Source organism: Colobus angolensis, unplaced genomic scaffold (assembly GCF_000951035.1).
Source record: "Colobus angolensis palliatus isolate OR3802 unplaced genomic scaffold, Cang.pa_1.0 Scaffold58, whole genome shotgun sequence".
Taxonomy (NCBI): domain Eukaryota; kingdom Metazoa; phylum Chordata; class Mammalia; order Primates; family Cercopithecidae; genus Colobus; species Colobus angolensis.
This window is the reverse complement of record NW_012119376.1, coordinates 962,103-974,188: the sequence shown is the minus strand read 5'-3', so window position 1 is coordinate 974,188 and position 12,086 is coordinate 962,103. Positions and strand designations below refer to the sequence as shown.

The window sequence follows — 12,086 nt, the reverse complement described above, 5'->3', positions numbered from 1 at the left end:
AACTCTGGCAATGACTTGCTTTGGGCCTAGGGGACACATTTAACCCCGCTGTCTTCCCACTCTTCCAAAATGATGACAGAAATATCTGTGAAGAATTCCTTGAGGCAGTCCAATGAAATACCATTCCTCAAAAACTATGTATCTCGTCAAAGAAACCGGCTTACGAGTAGAACTTCCTTATATAATGATCACTCTGTAACTTAGTAGAGATTCTCTGGAAACTCGCTACATTTCTATAAATCAAATTGTTTTTTTTAAAGCACTCAGGAAAAATACTACTGAAAGAAAGTCTATGGCAAATGACCAAAACCACTTATTCATCCATTTATGTATCTTTCAAAAGCATTTATAAAACACTGAGAAACATTATCCACTGGATCTCCACCTCAACCACCTGAGAGAGACGGTTCTATTAATCTATTTTTGAATGAGGAGATAATAGGCTCAAGAGAGGTAAACTGACTTGCCAAAGTCATGGAACTAATAATCAGCAGTTAAAACTTTAAATTCAAGTATTCTATCTTTGAGTCTCATGCTGTTTCCATTATACCAGCTACCATGTACTGGGGATATAATTATTCACTGAAGTTCTCTCACCAAGGCTATATTAAATAAGTCATCCTAGTTTTTGAGGCCAATGCATTGTACCACTTCCATTCAATGAGGCAGTTGCTTAAGAGTACGGACTCCGGAGTCAGATCTGTATTTAAATTTTAGTGTCACTTTGTAATAAGTTCATAAATTAAACAATTAACAATATATTTGGAACCTTAGTTTCCCTATTTGTAAAAGAGGAATAATAACCTCACAGGGTTTGTGGAGGATCAAATTAGATAACTTATATAAAGCTCCTAAAACAGTGTTGACATACAACAAAAGTTCAATAATTATAGCTATTATCAATGCTGAAAATCAAAACAGTGTAAAGCTTGTTAAAAGGAAAAATTTCTTTTAAAGAAAAAGACATAAAATTTAACATCCAGTCTAGATTGCATGATTCCTTGCATTAAAAGTTTAGCTTTCAAATCTAGGATTTTATGGGGGGCAACTAATGAACCAAGATCAAACTATTATAAAACAGAAAGAAACTACTATACAAAACAGAAACACTAATTGAAGTGTCGTTTTAAAAGGCTAATTGAGGCAAATCCTTGCTACTATAAAGCAGCAGTGTGGTTTTTCTGCACAATTCAGCTTTACTTCTTGCCACTTAGCCATTTCAAGTAGAAATGTATTGGTAACAGGAAGATATTCACAGACTGTTACCACTTGAAGAGAAAAATACACACAGGGATATTTGTTGTCTGTAGATAGTACTTTCATGTTTTTAAAGAACACGTATCTTACTTCATTGACCCTCACATTACTAAGAGAAAACAGATTTATTTTCTAGCACAAGAGAAGACTGCCAGTGGTAAACAGCAAATCTTATTTTTTATTCCTTGTCTCATTTTTCATGACATCCTATTACTGGGTGGTGGCATAGAGATGCCACAGTACAGGGTGTACAGAATACTGTGGGAAGACAGAGGCCACTAAGACTGGGAGAACCAGAAAAGGTTTTGCAGAGAAGGTGACATTTATCCAACCTTTTATCTAGTACAGATGTACTTCTGGAATATTCCTGGTCGCCCTTGAGGCTGAGATTTCTTTTTTTTGTTTGTTTTGGTGAATTCTGAATATCTCATTCAGTGATTTAGTTCTCCTTATACTGCTTTTTGTTCATTTGAAAACTTACATGGATGCCCTCACCCCCTTTTAAAAATTTCATCCAAGGCCTTGATATTAAAGAGGCCGGGAGCTGAAGCCACTATTGTTTGACTTAATAATATTAATACGTAAGGCACCTTCTAATTCTACAGTTCTGTGACTTTTAAAATGACTGCTTGTTCTGTAATAAGTAGTAGGTATATTGCATTCTGTAAGTAGGTATATTGCATTACCTACTATACAACACATCACTTGAAATGTGCAATTTACTCCCTGTTAATATTTTAGAATATTTTCTTTATTACCATTTATATCAGAAACAGTTTAAAAGAACTCTTATGAACATCTAAAGGACTATGTCTAGCTAAAGAAACTCAGCCCAGAGTTAGTGAAGTATGATAACTGTTTCTGTCCTAAGAGCTGAGTTCCTTTATATAGGTAACCACCCCTAATTCTATCTTCTCTCACAACATGAAAGAAACACATTTTTTAAATGAAAGACATTCAGATGTTTGAAGATGATTATGACAATCCCTGATGAGTTATTAATTTGACACCATTCTTCTTTTCGAACACAGGCATGTAGTGCTACAAATTCCTCTCTGAGCTTTGCTATAAGTTGCATCTTAGTCACTTGAAAATTTGGTTTCATTTTCATTCAGTTCAAAATATTTTCTAATTTCCTTTTTGATTTTTTTTAAAAATAGAGTACTTTTTAGAGAAGTTTATGTTCACAGCAAAATTGAGCCTGTTACAGGAATTTCGCATATACTCCCTTCCCTCCCAACACACTTAGCCTCCTCCATTATCGACATCCCCCACTAGAGTGGTACATTTGTTACAACTGATAAACCTCCATTGACACATCATTATCACCCAGAATCCATGGTTTAGAGGTCACTCTTGGTATTATATATTCTATGGGTTTGAAAAACTTTGTGACAGTTCTCCATCATTATAACATCATACAGAGAAGTTTTGCTGATCTTTTTCCTGTCTAATTTTGCATTTTCTAAAATGTCATACAGTTGAAATTATATAGTATGCAGCCTTTTGAGACTGGCTTCTTTTACTTTAGTAATACACATTTAATTTTCTTCCATGCCTTTTCGTGGTTTGATAGCTCATTTCTTTTTCTTTTTTCTTTTTCTTTCAGAGACAGAATCTGGCTCAGTCACCCAGGCTGGGGTGCAGTGGGGCAATCTCGGCTCACTGCAACCTCCACCTCCCAGGTTCAAGCAATTCTCCACTTCAGCCTCCTGAGTAGTTGGGACTACAGGTATAGTCTGTATACCTGAGATTACAGGTGCCCACCACCATGCCAGGCTAATTTTTGTCTTTTTAGTAGAGACACAGTTTCACCATGTTGGCCAGGCTGATCTCGAACTCCCAACGTTCAGTGATCCACCTGTCTCGGCCTCCCAATGTGCTGGGGTTACAGGTGTGAGCCACTGCACCCAGCCAGCTCATTTCTTTATGGTGCTGATTGATTTCGTTTGTGTCACACTTGTTGGCTGGTAGAGTTCACCAGTACAACCATCTGGGTCTGCTGTCTAGAAGGTGTTTTAGTTTATATGTGTATTTCAAGGAACTAGTCTATTTTATCTAATTTATCAAATATGTGGGTGAGAGCTTATTTATACTCTTCTCTTATTAATCCTGTATTTTATCCATGGGATTAGCAGAATAACACCTCTTTCATTCCTACTATTGGTAATTGGTGTACTCTTTTTTTCTTTGGTTGCCTGGCTAGAGATTTATCATTTTACTGATCATTTCAAAGAACCAGCTTTTTATTTTGTTGATTTTCTCCATTGTTTTCCTGTTTTCAACTTTGTTGATTTCTGCTCTAATTTTTCAGTATTTACCTTCTTCTGCTCACTGCAGGTTTAATTTGTTCTTCTTTTTCTAGTTTCCAAAGGTGGAAACTGAGGTTATTGATTTTAGGTTCTTTTTCTTTTCTAATACATCATTTAATGCTGCAAATTCTGAAGTACTGTTTTAGCTGTATCCCACATGCTTTCATAAACTGTATTTTCATTTTCAGTTAACTTAAAATATTTAAACATTTTTTCTTGAGATTTTTCTTTGATCCATGGGTTATTTGGAAGTATACTGTTTAATTTCCAAATATTTGGAAAATTTCCAGTACTTTTTCCGGTATTAACTTCTAGTTTAGTTCTGTAGTCTGAGAAGGTATTTTGTATGGTTTCTATTCTTTTAAATTTGTTAGGATGTTTTTAATGTCTCAGAATGTGTCCCTGGGTTATTTGGAAGTGTGATGTTCAGGTACAAGATATTTTTCCAGATTCCTTTCTAATTAAATTTCATTATGGTCAGTCAACACTCTTTGTATGATTTAAATCCTTTAAAATTAATTGACTTATTTTCCCACCCAGAATATGGTCTATCTTGATAAGTGTTCTGGCTATGCTTGGAAAAAATGTGCAGTTTGCTGTTGAGTAGTGTTCTATAAATGCCAATTAAGTTAATGTGGTTGATAGTGTTGTTCGAGCCTTCTATAGCCTTATTGGTTTTCCAACTACTTGCTCTATTATCTATTGAAGGAAGGGTGCTGAAATCTGACCATAATTGTGACTTTGTCTATTTCTTCCCATGTATACTGAAATTATTTTACTAGGTGCATAAACATTTAAGATCATTTCTTCTTAATGAATTCACCACTTTATCATTATGAAATAACCCTATTTATCCCAGTAATATTTTTTGTTCTAATTTCTACTTTGTCTAATATGAATATAGTCACTGCAGTTTTAAAAAATTAGTACTAAAAATGATATTTTTTTCATCCTTTAGCTTATAATCTATTTGTGTCTTTACATATGAAGTGCATTTTTCTGTAGGCAGCATAGAGTTAGTTCTCAGGGGGTTTTATATGTATTAAATCTGACTGTGAACAATCAATTGAGATAACTCACTGCCTTCGGACCGGCCAATGTGTGTATTAAATCTGACATTCTTTGCCTTTTAATTATGATAGTTAGACCATTTATGCTTACTTAATGTGCTTACTGATGTGATTAGGCTGAAATGCACCATCTTGTTATTTGTTGTCTAATGGTCTCAATTATTCTTTGTTCCTTTTCTTTCTTCTTTTGAATTGATTATCTTTCTCTAATTTTATCTTCTTTGGCTTATAACTATGTTTTGATATCTTAGTGGTTGCTGTAGAATTTATAGTTATATCTTTAACCTTACCATGGTGTACTTTCAAGGGATATTATACCAGTTCGTGTAGAGTACAAAAACTTTATCTTTTTCCTCGCCTGACCTTTGTGCAATTATTGTTGTACCTTTTGCTTTTATATGTTATACACCCCATTTGCTACTATTTTTGTGTAAACCATCTTTTTAAAAATAATAATAATCATCATATGTATTTGCCTAGGTGGTTGCCATTTCTGGTGCTCTTTACTGCTATCTGGCATTACTTTCCTTCTTTATTAAATCAATTGATAATAAATGTGAGAGTTTTTTTTTTTTTTTTTTTTTTGCTCTGTCGCCCGGACTGGAGTGCAGTGGCCGGATCTCAGCTCACTGCAAGCTCCGCCTCCCGGGTTTACGCCATTCTCCTGCCTCAGCCTCCCGAGTAGCTGGGACTACAGGCGCCTGCCACCCCGGCTAGTTTTTTGTATTTTTTTTAGTAGAGACGGGGTTTCACAGTGTTAGCCAGGATGGTCTCGATCTCCTGACCTCGTGATCCGCCCGTCTCGGCCTCCCAAAGTGCTGGGATTACAGGCTTGAGCCACCACGCCCGGCCTGAGAGTTTTTTTAAAAAAAGATTTCCTTTAGTATTTCTTACACTGTGGGTCTACTGGTGATTAATTCTTTCAGCTTTAGTACATCTGAAAAAGTCTTTATTTCACCTGTTATTTTCCTACCAAAGAAAGTGCTTGCATGTTTCACCTTTTTTGAAATATATTGTCACAACTATAGATTTCTAGATTAACAGTTTTAGCTTTCGGTACTTGGAAGATGTTTTTCCACTGTTTTCTGGATTACATTCCTTCTGACAGGAAGCCTTCTGTCATGTTTGCTCCTCTGAATGTATAGTCTTTTTTCTCTGCTTTAAAATCTGTCTTTACTACTGGTTTTAAACTATTTGATTACGGTGTCCCTTGGTGTAGTTTTCATGTTTTTGTGTTTGCTTGATATTTATTTAACTTAGATTTGTGGATTTATTGTTTTCATCAAATTTGGCATGTCTTCAGCCATTATATCTTTATTTTCTGTCCTCTCCCTCCTTTGGGGACTCCAGTTACACACATATTTGGTCATTTCAAGTTGTCCCACAGCTCACTGATGTGCTATTGTTTTTCTAGGTTTTTTTTCCATTCAGTATCTCATTTTGTATAATTTTAATTGCTATCCAGTGTATTTTAGGGTTTTAATCCTATCCAGTGTATTTTTCACCTCAGGTGTTATCTCTAGAAGTCTAGAAGTTCAATTTAGGTCTTTTTATAGCTTCCATCTTTTCTTAACAACCGTATGCTTTCCACTACCATCTTGAGTATATGGAACATAGTAACAATAACTATTTGAATATTCTTATTAAACCTATTTAATTTATTTTAGTATCTCCACTTATTAGATGTGTGTCAATTCCGGGTCTATTTCTATTGAGTTTTCTCTTCACTATTGAATTTTCCTGGTTCTCTGCATGTCGGTAAATTCTGATTGAATGCTACACATTGCATACGTTATTAATGGGTGCTGGATATTTTGTATTTCCTTAAATATCCTTGAGCTTTGTTCTGGGATACAGTTAAGCTACTTGAAACAATTTGATCCTTCAAACCAAGTGTCTGCAAACTAGGCCCACAGGCCAAATCTGGCCCACTGCCTATTTCTATAAATAAAATTTTATTGGAATACATTCTGATACATGTAAATACATTTGCTTACAAATTGTTTATGGCTGTTTTAACAGCAGAAGGGCAGAAGTGAGTAGTTACAACACAGACCACATGGCCCTCATATCCTAAAATATTTTCCATCTGGCCCTTTACAAAACAGTTTTATGACCTGTCTTGAACAGCTTACTTTTAAGATTTTTTAGGCAGGATCAGATTAGACTAGTCTAGGGCTAATTTTGCCTCATCGCGGAAGCATTAGTCTTCTGAGTACTACATCTAATCCCACTTATATACAAGGTTTTTCCACTCTGAATGGTGGGAGGGTGGGAAGGGGCACACTCTTCCCTGCCCTACATGAGCTACTTTTTTCTTCCCAGTGGCTCTTTCCTCATCCATGGGTAGTTCTCTTACACATATGCACTAGTCAGCACTTGGCCGAAGCCTACGGGAGAGCCCTCTGAAGATCTCTGGAGCTCACTCTCTGTGTAACCAACTCTCTCTTCTCTGGTACTCTGTCCTTCAAATTCTAGCTGCCTCAGCCTCCCAGAATTCCTAACTCTATCATCTCAACCTAGGATAAGCTGTGTTTGGTTCTGCTTTCCTGCATTGCAGCCTGCGGCAAATCATTTGTTTTTTCCTTCTCTCAGGGTTCACTGTCTTGTGCCACTTGTCCAATGTCAGAATGCCTTTGTTTCATATATTTTATGGGCTTTTTCTGTGTGTCTGTTTGTTAGGCTATTTTAGGCGACAGAATAACTCCAGTTCCTGTTATTGCAAGATGGCTGGAAGCAGAAGTCCTCTCAGTACGAAGTTCCAGTCCTTTATATTTGCCTTAGTGCTTTATAGTTACAATAAACTGTCCCAGCTCAAGCCATTTACCCAATTCTGTGGTCAGTCAGCAACTAGAGAAGGGTGTAATAAGCAAAGTCAGTAACTAGTGTAGCATCCCTTTACCCCAATCCCACTTTCCTATCTTTGTGGGATGTATATTGTGGGATATATATCACGGACTATATATTACAGTAAAACTTCATTTTTAAGATTTATCTTTTTCATTGAACCAGTATTTATTGAGTGGTTGTTTTTCCTGGCATTGTTCTAGGTGCTGGGGATTCACCACTGTGAACAAAACACGCAAAAATTCCTAACCTTGTGACAGATACCTATGAATTAAGCTTATCTTTGAATTAATTGTTTCTAGTAGCTTAACTGTATCCCATAACAAAGCTCAAGTAAAACATGTATCAGATGGTGATTAAAAAAATAAAAGTAATGAAGAGACAGGAAGTCCTAAGAGATTTGGCAGGGAAAACAGTGTCAATTTAAAACAGGCTGGTCAGGGAAAAAGGCATGGGTGAGAAGATGACAATTTAGTGAAGATCTGAAGGAGGTAAGGATGTAAGTCATGTGGCTATTTCTGGGTACAATAACTGCAAAACTGACGCAGAAACAAGAAAACTGGTATGGCTAAAGCAGTCAGTGAAGGGAAGCGGTAAAAGATTAGGCCAAAGGTAATGGGACCCATAGCACACAGGAGCTGATAAGCCTCTGTAAGTGAGACGGGAGGGACTGGAGACACTGGAGCAGGAAAGTAACATGATCAGACTTACAGTTTTAAATCATTTATCAGGCTGTTGTGTGGAGAGTGAATTCTAGGGGAGAAAGTATGAAACCAAGGAGACCAGTTAGAAGGCTACTGTTATAAAGAGATGATGAAAGTGTGCACCAGTGCAGTAGCAGAAGAGGTGGGGAGAAGTGGCCACCTTCTGGATTTATGGAAGGCGGGACTGACAGTATCTCCTGACAGCTGGCCGTGTAGAGGGTGAGACAGATGAAATGAGGATGCTGCAAAGGCACCTGGCCTGTGTAACTGGAAGAAAAGTCTTCCTCATCTAGGTAAATGGCTACTTAGGATGAAGGAAGTTTGGTTGGGAATAGAGAAGAACTCAGGAGCTCAGGTGCAGGTTTGATATGCCTATCAGACATCCAGCAATTGGATATTTGAATCTGAGTTTAGAGAAGAAGTCCACACTGGAGACAATTTGGTAGCTGCCAGCATATATGTATTCAAAGCCATGAAAATGAATGGGAACAGCTAGGGAGTGAGAATCGACAGAGAACAAGTACAGAGACTGTGCCCTGGGACAGCCAATGTTTGGAGGTCAGGACAATGAGGAAGTATCTGCAAGAAAGATAAGAGTAGTCACATGCAATAGGAAAGCAGTTGGGAAAGTGTGGAGACTCAGAAGACAAGGGAAGAACGTACTTCACAGAGCAGCATGATCAGTGGGGTCGGTGCTTCTGACAGGTCAAGGAAGATAAGGACTGAGAATTAATGGTTGGGTTTGCAATATGAAGGTCATTGGTGACACTCAAGAACTTTGGTGGAATGCCCAGAAAGAACTGAGAAATTATGTAAAAGGAAGCAGGGACATTAAATTGAGCAGTAATTGGAGAGGAATGGGAGTTAAATTTTTTTTTTAAGTAAAGCAAGGAGGTGGGAATGCATGATGCAGGAGAGAGAAGGGACAACTACTGTAGTTATATCCTTGAACAGGTGAGAGGAGATGGGACTAAGAATATAAGTGCAAGGGTAAGCTTTAAATTGACCACGGCTGGGTATCTTTCTCCAACTATGTTCAGCTGCACTGCTACATGCATGGAATCAGCAGACCAAAGCACTGGGATATAGATGGCTAAGTACAACGAAGCAAAGGGGAGGGACAGAGAAGATGAGTGGATGAGTGATTTTAATGAGAGGGTAGGCTATTGACATTGAATAAGGGAGGATGTGAGATATGAAGGAAGTGTGTTGCAGTGTAAAAGTTGTATGTCTAGGTGGAGTCAAAAATGTGTTTGAGTGGGAAGACAGATGGAGAATGGGGTGCTGGGACTCAAGATCATGGAGTGAGAGCAGTTCTTATTAATGACTAGGCCCACAGTATAACTATGGGCGGAAGTTGCTAATGTAGTTTGGAAGACAAGGTCATTGAAGGAGAGGAAATCAAGAAACTGAGAAGCCAGGATGTTAGGACCCTAAAAAGCCTGAAAATCACCAAGAATTAGGACACATTAGTCTTACGGGGAAGGACAGATCCTGAATCTTCAAGGAATAATGAACAATGATGTATTTTAATTTCCAGATTTTAAATTTTTATGTTGTCTTATATCTATATTTATAATAATGATTTAGGTCTTACTCCAAGTCAGCTGTTTTAAGCTAATCCAACTGTCCTTTTATGGTCCAACTTGCATTCTGCTCAAATGTCCTTCTTTTCTTTCATTATCATTCTGAAAAATGTACAATTAATTCTGTCATTTAAATCAGTTTTCTAAATTCTAAAGCAAAATTTCTCAAACTTTTCCATGGAGCACCAGTTCGATGGTATATTTGGTGAGGTAGGGGTTGTATGGTGAAATATGTTTGAGAAACACCACAGACCAAAGGCCATCGATAATCACTTGTTGGAAATAAACAAGTCTAATTTGATTTTAACTCAGCTTTTTCCACAAATTTAAATGACCATAGGCTCATTTTCCATATAATATCAGTTAACATCCTAAAGAATGAGTATACCAGGGTAGGTTCTATCGGGAAGGCTGTATTAGAGGTGTGTGTCTTCTTGGTAACTTCAAAAGAGGTGAAACAGAACCTGCTAGAACAAGATTCAAGATACAGACTTAGAGTCTGTCAGAGAATGCAAATCCTTGTTAAGTTACTTTGTAACAATATTCTTCTCGCCTGCTAACATGATGAAAAACAAAACCATCTCAGAAAATAAATTCTCAAAGATGTATTTAAAATTGGTTTAGTATATTTCAATTCTCCTCCACAAAAATGACACTTCATAGACTATTTAAAAACAAAGACACATAAATATGTTTTAGAGGAAGACTAATGCCCAACAGGATGTCTGCATCTATATACAACCTCAGTTCTGCCCTTTGGTCCCACTAACCATAACTCTGATAAGAAGTCACTATAAGGAAACAAATGCCCCAGGCCAAGACATGTACTTCAGAAATCACTATCAAAATAACTATCATCTAAGAGGACCAGAAAAAGTGAGACAGACTTTAAATTAATGTAAGAACCAAATAACAAAAAAGTTTTGCTTCAATTTTTGTTCTAGAGCTCTAAAAAACCATTATCAAGTTATTAGAGAAGAGAAGGTACTGGGGGAAGAGGATAAAAATAATTGAAATACCAGCTTACAAAAGTCAATCACGATGTTTATGAATCAGGCAGGAACAATCTGAAAACAAAAATAAAAATTAATAGTTTTATATAATATTTGCACATGCATTTGTTAATTATAATTTTGAGATCATTGTATGTTCATATGCAGTTTTAAAAGAGCCTTTACTCAGTTTCCTACAATAGTAACATTTCACAAAACAACAGTACAATATTACAACCGGCATGTTTATATTAATACCATTTACTAGTCTATTGCAATTTCCCATTTAATTGTATTAGTGTGTGTGTGTTTTATACAGTTTGAGCACATTTGTAGGCTCACATATCTACCACTAGTCAAAATATTGAACAGTTCCATCACAAGGATCCACCATGTTGCCCTTTGACAAACACATACCACCTCCTTTGCCACAATCCCTTTCTGCCCCTGACCCATTGCACATCTATTTTTAACACTAAAATAATAACAACCATTTACAAAGAGTATTTCACTCCTTGTCCATAGTTGAATGTCATCTACTACTACCACCACCACTACTACTACTACTACTACTACTACTTCTTCCTAGTTATATGTCAAATCTTGAATGAATACTTTTAGTTTTCTGCATTAAAGTTTTAGTTTAAGGAATAAATTCTCCAGAGAGAAGTCTTTCTCATTGTTAGCACGGCATAGATCACTCATTTCAAAAATCAAAATGCAAAAAGTAAGGGAGCCAGAAGTGGTGTCTGCACTCACAGATTCCGTATTTTCAACATATTACTAACAAGAAACTCTGAGTGCTTACAGTGAGCCAAGCTACATATTATATATGTACATACATATATTCCATATACCAAGCCTTTGATGTATGCACATTGACCCTGTTTGGCCCAGGAGAAAACTGAGGCACCAAGAGGTTTACAAGTTGTCTAAAGTCAAATAACTAGCAAGTGGCAAATCCTGGAACCTGGGACCAGACTCTGGGCACCCAGACTCTACCATCCGTCAAGGAAACCATGATAAAGTCAAGATGTTTTGGTGTCACCATTCATTGCTATGACAAATAAATCATCCAATTATTGGTAAGCTTCACTTTAACATATCGAAATTCAACAACGAAAATGTCCAAAACAATGATGTGTAAAATGGAAGAGGTATTTTATTCAAATACACAATGGTAGGAAATTGCCAAAAACAAAGGTTGGGACATGCAGAAAAGATTTTATATTATGGCAACAAACTGTTCACCAGCCCTGAACAGATAGTCTTAACATTCGCTGGGGATTGTCAGGCAGCACTTTATGCATAGCCAAGA

The 12,086-nt window shown here is 36.8% G+C and overlaps 1 protein-coding gene across 5 annotated transcripts in view; it reads right to left on the bottom strand.

Moving 5' to 3' along the window:
* PLAGL1 (pleiomorphic adenoma gene-like 1) overlaps window positions 1-10,844 on the bottom strand; it is a 43,413-nt gene extending 32,569 nt beyond the window's left edge. For 4 of the 5 annotated variants that reach the window (XM_011962016.1, XM_011962020.1, XM_011962017.1 and 1 more), the window contains exon 1: window positions 10,804-10,843. The gene's annotated coding sequence lies outside the window, so the exon portion shown is untranslated. Of the gene's footprint in view, window positions 1-10,803 lie in introns of all 5 variants that reach the window. The other variant, XM_011962013.1, reaches the window with a different exon arrangement.
* Window positions 10,845-12,086: the final 1,242 nt, after the last annotated feature.